Here is a 7,825-nt window from a genome sequence, read left to right as displayed (position 1 = left end):
CGTTTGGCCTTTGTAAAAATTTCTCAAGGCCGTTTGGCCTTTGTAAAAATTTCTCGACGCCGTTTGGCCCTTGTAAAAATCTTTTGATATATATATATATATATATATATATATATATATAAGGCTTTTTCCCTTTAACAAATTCCAAGTTTTGTTTCCTTTTACGAATGCAAAGATATTGAATGCCTTCACACGTAACAACTAGGTCTTGTTCTGAGGTTCGAATAGGCCTAATTCTCGATATTATTTCACTTAAAACTCGTGGGGGGCTCGATATGACCGGAAGCTATCCCTAAAGTACTTAGAATATTCTGGGTTACAATTTGCCGAGGGTAGCCTTTTGAACCTATTTAAAAATCTTAAAGGCCTTATGTTTTGGTTACGGATCTCGGACGTCTCCGAACCGTTCTAGTACGGTCGTAACCTTTTAATTTGAGTGTTTCCCAATAGGCTTGTTACCCCGAGTCATCCGGGCATACCCGAGACAACCGTTCCCAAAATGGGGATGGTCATAGCTTTTAAAGTTCGGGCACTGCCTAATAGGCTCTGTGCCCCCGGGCTTCGCTATATCAGGCCGTCCGAATATACTTTGGACAACAGTCCCTGAGTGAGGTGGCCCTTGGGCTCGATGATTTTTAGGGGACCAAATGTAAGAAAGAATTTTTTTTAAAAAGGGGCAGAATATTTGTCCGCAAGGTAGAAACTTCCTTTCATTTTTTTTGCGTAATGTACAAGGTTACACATGTGTAAAAGTTTTGTGCCATGGCTCGAGCAGTCTATGTGGGCACAGTTCATTTGACCATTTGACCCTTACAGTACATCCTATCGACCGAGCCTAGGCTATTCAACCACGAAGTTTCTTTCCCTGCTAAAATTATTATCCGAGGGTGATGCCCCCAATGTTTGAGGCCGATCATGGAGAAGCCTCGGTGTTTGCCCAAGTTCAGGTGAAGTTTTGAAGAATGACAAATGAACTCAGTCATGGACCAGGTTCATCATGTGAGGCATAGTATTTATCAACCTAGACATGTGAGATACACGTGAAAGAGATAAGTCTTAGTAATAAAGCAGCAATATCTCTTGAACTGATCGAAAAGGTTACATATTGGATGAGGAGAGAAAGTCTCCTTATGGGAAGAGGATACAATCACACAATCCGGATAAAGGATAGGGTTGGAGTTTGTATAAAACAAGGACTCAACTTCGATGGAAGATCAGCTATTGAGTCTCAATCAAACTCTGATTACTAACTCATTAAATAATAGTGATTGTTCTCTTTTATAGGTGTTGCACATACGCAGAAGTTAAATGTGAATAAGGAGAAAAATACCAACACTTTTTTGTAAGCAGTTTGTGTGTAATTCAAGTGTGCAAACCTGAAGCTACTTGAACGATATAGAAGAACCAGTTCCGTCGTGTTTATTCTTATTCTAGTTCAATTGTAGTAGGTGGTTTAAAGTTGTACCTTTTCAGCTTTCATAGAAGCATTTGTAATAGGTACTTTGAGTGTTAAAGTTATATGCTAACTTGAAGGTGTCGCAACAGTTGAGGCTGTGTGCTACACAGGGATTAGAGTTAATCCTTAGGTTTACAAAGAGTTTTGTAAATGTTGTTTTGGCTTAGTAATTTTAGTGGATGTTTGGGAAAATCCTATTGAGTAGTAGGTCGTAGTTTTTTCACCTTTTGAGCCAGGTGTTTTCCAAGTAAAAATCTCTGTGTTCTTTATTTTCTGTACTTTTAATTTCGCAACAGTAGCAATTAGAACACCTAGAAGAACCAGGTTCTTCTAGATCGAAAAATTGGGTACCACACAAATCACCCCCTCTTGTGTGGTATTGACGTTAAGAACATCACTCGGATACTGTAAAAGTGATCCTTGACATCGTTTTATAACCGATCTTCAATTCTAAGTTAGCACGATCCATTATTGCCTTATTAAAAACCTTTCCAGAAAACCCATTTGGGACAGAACCAGTTCAAGGGAAAAAGAGGGCAATGTGTGCTTTCAGGCCTAAAAATTGTATCGTTCCTTGTCGGTTGCTTGCAAGTGTTAGTCCAAAATGTAAATAAAAGAAATTAATGGGGTCGTACCTTAGCAGTAATATCATTTCAAGTGAGTTATATTCCAGTTGTTCGGTAGTTGCTCGTCGTTCATTGATCCAAGTTTGTAGGACCCTTTTCCGGTGATCTCAATAATTTGATACGGACATTCATAGTTCGGCCCCAGCTTCCCTTCGTTCGGGTTCCGGGTGTTTAGTGTAACTTTCCTTAATACTAAGTCCATGACGTTAAAGTGTCGAAGGTTGGTTCTTCAATTGTAATACCTCTCAATACGTTGTTTTTGGACAGCCAACCGGACGAGGGCGACTTCGCACCTTTCATCTAGCAGTTTCAGGCTTGTATTCATGGCCTCGTTGTTTGACTCTCCGGTTTCATATCTGAACCTAAGACTCAGTTCTCCCACTTCGACCGGTATTAGAGCTTCGACACCATAAACCAGCGAGAACGGGGTGGCCCCGGACTGGACTTTGAGGTCGTATAGTACACCCAAAGGACTTCGGGCAAGATTTCTTTCCACTTTCCTTTGGCGTCGTCAATCTCTTCCTAAGGTTTTGTAGTATGGTTTTGTTCGTGGAATCTGCTTGCTCGTTCCCACTAGGGTTATAAGGTGTTGAGAGGATCATTTTTATCTTATGGTCTTTGAAAAACTTGCTTACTTTGCTGCCGATGAACTACTTTCCATTGTCGCACATGATCTCGGCCGGCATCTTGAACCGGCATATTATGTGGTCCCAAACGAAATCAATGACTTCCTTCTCCCTGAATTTCTCAAATGCCTGGGCTTCTACCCATTTAGAAAAATAGTTAGTCATAAATAGTATAAATTGAGCCTTACCAGGTGCCCATGGAAGGGGGTCGACGATGTCCATCTCTTATTTCATGAACGGTCAGGGGGACAAGACTGAATGTAGTATCTCCCTGGGCTGGTGAATCATCAGAGCATGCCTCTGACATCCTTCGCATTTTCATATGAACTCCCTTGAATTCTTCTCTATGTTGACCCTATAGTAGCCGGCTCTGATTATTTTCTAAACTAACGACTCGGTGCCTGAATGATTTTCGCAGGTGCCTTCGTGGATTTCCCTCAGAACGTACTCAATGTCTCCTGGTCCTAGACATATTGCGAGTGGGCTATCAAACATTTTTTGAAACAAGGTACCATCTGCGGACAAGCTGAACTGGGCTGCCTTCATGCGCAGAGTTCTCGATTCTTTGGGATCCGAAGGTAATTTTCTGGTCTTCAGATACTCTATGTATTTATTTCTCCAGTCCCAAGTTAGGCTCATTGAGTTTATCTCGGTGTGGCCTTGCTCCACTACCGATCTCATGAGTTGTACGACCGTCCCCGAGCTGAACTCATCATCGACTGACGATCCCAAGTTAGCGAGAGCGTCATCCTCGCTGTTTTGATCCTGAGGTACATGTTGTAGAGTCCACTCCTTGAACCGATGTAACGTTACCTGTAGTTTATCCAGGTATCTTTGCATTCATTCCTCTGACCTCGAATATCCCATTAACTTAGTTCACCACAAAGAGGGAGTCGCACTTAGCTTCGATCACCTCTGCCCCCAAGGTTTTGGCCAGTTTAAGACCTACAATCAAGGCCTTATACTCGGCCTCATGGTTAGTTAATTTTACAGCCCTATTAGATTGTATGACCACATTACCCGATGGTGGCTTCAATACAATGCCAAGTCCGGACCCCTTCACGTTCGAGGCTCCATTCATAAAGAAGGTCCAGATTCTCGAGGAAGTCCTCGAGATTAGCGACATTTCTCTTTCAACCTCGGGTATTAAGGCCGACGTAAAGTCGGCCATGAAGTCTTCCAAAATTTGAGATTTGATGGCGGTTCGGGGTCGATATTCGATGTCGTACCCGCTGATTTTCATGGCCCATTTGGCCAGTCGTCCTGAGAGTTGGGGTTTATGCATTATGTTGCTCAATGGGTAAGTAGTTACAACACATATAGGATGGCATTGAAAGTATGGTTTTAGCTTCCTAGAGGCGCTTAGCAAGGCGAGCGCCAATTTTTCTAAGTGAGGATACCTAGTTTCAGCCTCGCCTTGAGTTCTGCTAACATAATAGATAGGAAATTGTGTATCTTCTTCTTCTTCTTGGACCAGGACTCCACTTACCGCCACCTCGGATACTGGCAAGTACTGGTATAGGTGTTCGTCTGCCTTCAGAGTGTGAAGCAAAGGTGGTCTCGAGAGGTACCGTTTGAGTTGCTCGAAGGCTTGATGGCATTCCGGAGTCAACGAGAAGTTAGTATTCTTCTTTAACAATGAAAAGATCGATGGATATTGTTGGAGAATCTCAAGATGAATCGTCTCAAGGCAGCTATGCGACCAGTTAACCTTTGAACAGCTTTGACATTGTCCACAACAATGATTTATTCAATGGCCTTGATCTTATCGAGGTTAATCTCGATCCCCCTGTTGGATACCATGAATCCGAGAAATTTCTCGGACCCGACTCTGAATGCGCATTTCTCCGAATTCAGCTTCATGTTGTACTTCTTCAATATGCTAAAAGTTTCCTGCAAATGCTTCAAATGGTCCTCTGTTCGCATGGACTGAACTAACATGTCGTCAATGTAAACCTCCATTTATTTTCCTATTTGTTCTTCGAACATCAGATTTACTAGTGGTGTCGGCATATTTTTGTCCGAAAAGCATTATGTTATAGCAATAGGTATCGTACTTAGTGATGAAAGATGTTTTTTCCTGGTCGCCCGGGTCCATCCTAATTTGGTTGTACCCGAAATAGGCGTCGAGCAAACTAAGGATCTCGTGTTCAGCTATCGCATCGATCATGCGATCGATGTTGGGCAAAGGGAAAGAGTCCTTGGGGCATGCCTTATTCAAATCTTTGTTGTCTATGCACATTCTTAATTTATTCTCTTTTTTAGGGACTACCACTACGTTGGCTAACCAATATGGTTATTTAACCTCCCGAATTGACCCTATTTTAAGGAGTTTAGTTACCTCGTCTTTCATGAATGCAAGTTTGACTTTAGACTTAGGTCTCCTTTTCTGCTTTACTAAATGAAACTTCGATCCAGGCTCAGCTTGCGAGTGGTTATTTCTGGAGGGATCCCTGTCATATCAAGGTGGGACCAAGCGAAACAATCCACGTTAGCTATGAGGAATTGAATGAGTTTTTTCTTGAGCTCGGGTCTTAGTCCCATGCCTAGGTATACCTTATGATCGGGAAAATACTTGATCAGTACGACTTGCTCCATCCCCTTGACTGTTGACTTGGTGGCGTCAGAATCATCTGGGATTATGAAGGACATGGGGACCCCGTAGTCATCGTCTTCATCGATCCCTTATTGTTGGGTCGAGGCCTGTGTTAGTAATTGCTATTTGTTTTCTTCTTTGGCGACCGAGCCCGAACTTTTTGCCGTTGTAAGTGTGGATATCGAGATAACCTCTTCGATCGGCGATATTTCCTTTGCGGCCGGTTGTTCTCCCTAGATTGTTTTAATCCCTCTTCGTGTTGGGAATTTTAACATTTGTTGTAGAGTCGAGGGTACTGCCCACATGTTGTGGATCCATGGACTCCCAAACAGAGCATTGTACCTCATATCGCTTTCGATTACCTAGAACTTTGCTTCCTGGATGGTCCCAACAACATTCACCGGAAATGTTATCTCCCCTTTGGTGGTTTCACATGCCATGTTGAATCCGTTTAGAACTCGAACTGCAAGCACGATTTGATCTTGTAGACCGAGTTGTTCCACAACCCTCGATCTGATGATGTTGGCCGAGCTACTTGGATCAATTAACATACGCTTAACTCGAGATTTATTTATGAGTACAGATATTACCAGTGCATCATTGTGTGGTTGCACGATCCCTTCTGTGTCTTCGTCATTGAAGGACAGGGTTCCTTTGGGCACATAATCCCGAGTCCGTTTTTCCCCTGTGATGGATACTTTGGTGCGCTTTAACATCGGCCCATGGGGAATGTCGACCCCATCGATGATCATGTTAATGACGTGCTGAGGTTCTTCCTGCTCGACCTGCTTATTAGCGTCTTTATTCCCGAAATAATTCTTGTCTCGTTCACTCAGGAATTCTCGGAGATGCCCATTGTTGAATAACCAGGCTACTTCCTCCCTCAACTGTCATCAATCCTACATTATGTAGCCGTGAGTGCCATGATATTTGCACATTAGATTGGGACCCCATTGGGATGGATTGGACTGTAGAGGTTGAGGCCATTTGGTGTCTTTGATGTGCCCTATGGCAGATAAGATGGCGGCGGCATCAACATTAAAGTTGTACTCTAAAGCCTTGGTGCTTCCTCAGGTCCGATGGGCCTTTCAAAACTAATTTTGCTCATGAGTCCCCTGTTGTTCTGACCTCGATCACTTCTCTTTTCACTTCTTATGGGGTTTCTGCCAGATCCATTGCCTCTTTGGTCCCCATTGTATGGTTGATAACGATACCTACTTGATCTCGGTTCACTATCGATGTCTCTCTTGACTCTATCGGCAACTCTGACGGGATAAATGAACCTGGAAGGAGCCCCAAGTTGATCGTCTTTGACCATGATTTTTGATTGATACCGGTTATGCACATCGGCCCAAATGACAGCCGAATATTCTACCAGATTTTGTTTCAACTATTGTGAAGCCAACAAGCTTCGAACATTGAGTCCTTGGGTGAAGGCTTGAACGACCCAATCGTTCGCGACCGGAGGCAAGTCCATTAGCTCCATTTGAAACCGGGACACGAATTTCCTCAGCATCTCATATTCCCTCTGTTTCCCTTTGAAAAGGTCTGACTTGCTGGTCTCGACCTTGATAGCCCCAGCGTGTGCTTTCACGAAGGAATCTGCAAGCATAACAAACGAGTTAATAGAATTAGGAGGTAGGTTGTGGTACCATCTCATGGCCCCCTTGGATAGAGTTTTCCCGAACTTTTTCAGTAGGACAGACTTGATCTGATCGTCCTCCGAATCATTCCCTCTGTTGGACATGTGTAGGAAGTCACATGTTCATTTGGATCAGTCGTTCCATTGTACTTAGGAATCTCGGGGATGTGGAACTTCTTAGGAATTATCTTTGGAGCGGCACTAGAAGGAAAAGGTTTTTAAACAAACTTCTTTGAGTCTAGGCCCTTCAATGCCAGAGGTGCTCCTGGGATTTGATCGACCCTGGAATTGTAGTTTTCCACCTTCTTGTCATTGGCTTCAGTTTTCTTCTTTCCTGATTCTATCCGTTTTGTTAGTTCTTCGAGCATCTTCATGATTTCGGGGTTGGTCCCCGACTCATTTTCATTCGACCTCTTAGGGATCGGTTTATTTTTGTGGACGACTTCCCGGATGGCTCGGGCTCAATCCTGCTCGGCGCGCGGCTTTGGTTCTGGAGCTAGGCTATCACTGCCTGTTAAGCCTATAACATTTCGAAGATTACCCACAACTCGATCCCATCATCTTCGCCATCGTGCGTATTTTGTGCAACCGCCGGACTTCTCTGCGGATAGTGTTCTTAGGATCGGTATGCAAGTTTACGTTGATGGCCACGTGCAAGCTAGTGTTGATTGGGTCCGCAACTAGAACTCCGTTGGGATCGATGAGGGGCACCTCGTCACCGTGTGCTATGTTGTTGTTCTCGCCATGGTGGTTGAATTGAGCATCCACGATCAGAGGGGCAGACTAGGAGTTTGACATTTCAAACTTTAACCTAAAATCAAAAGCACTCCAAAGAACAAGTGTAAAATAAGGTGTATTATAGAAGTTTGTATCAAAAAG

The sequence above is a fragment of the Nicotiana tabacum genome, unplaced genomic scaffold, assembly GCF_000715075.1.
Source record: "Nicotiana tabacum cultivar K326 unplaced genomic scaffold, ASM71507v2 Un00046, whole genome shotgun sequence".
In the NCBI taxonomy this organism is placed as follows: Eukaryota; Viridiplantae; Streptophyta; class Magnoliopsida; order Solanales; family Solanaceae; genus Nicotiana; species Nicotiana tabacum.
The sequence above is the reverse complement of the archived record's forward strand: the minus strand, read 5'-3'. Positions refer to the sequence as shown.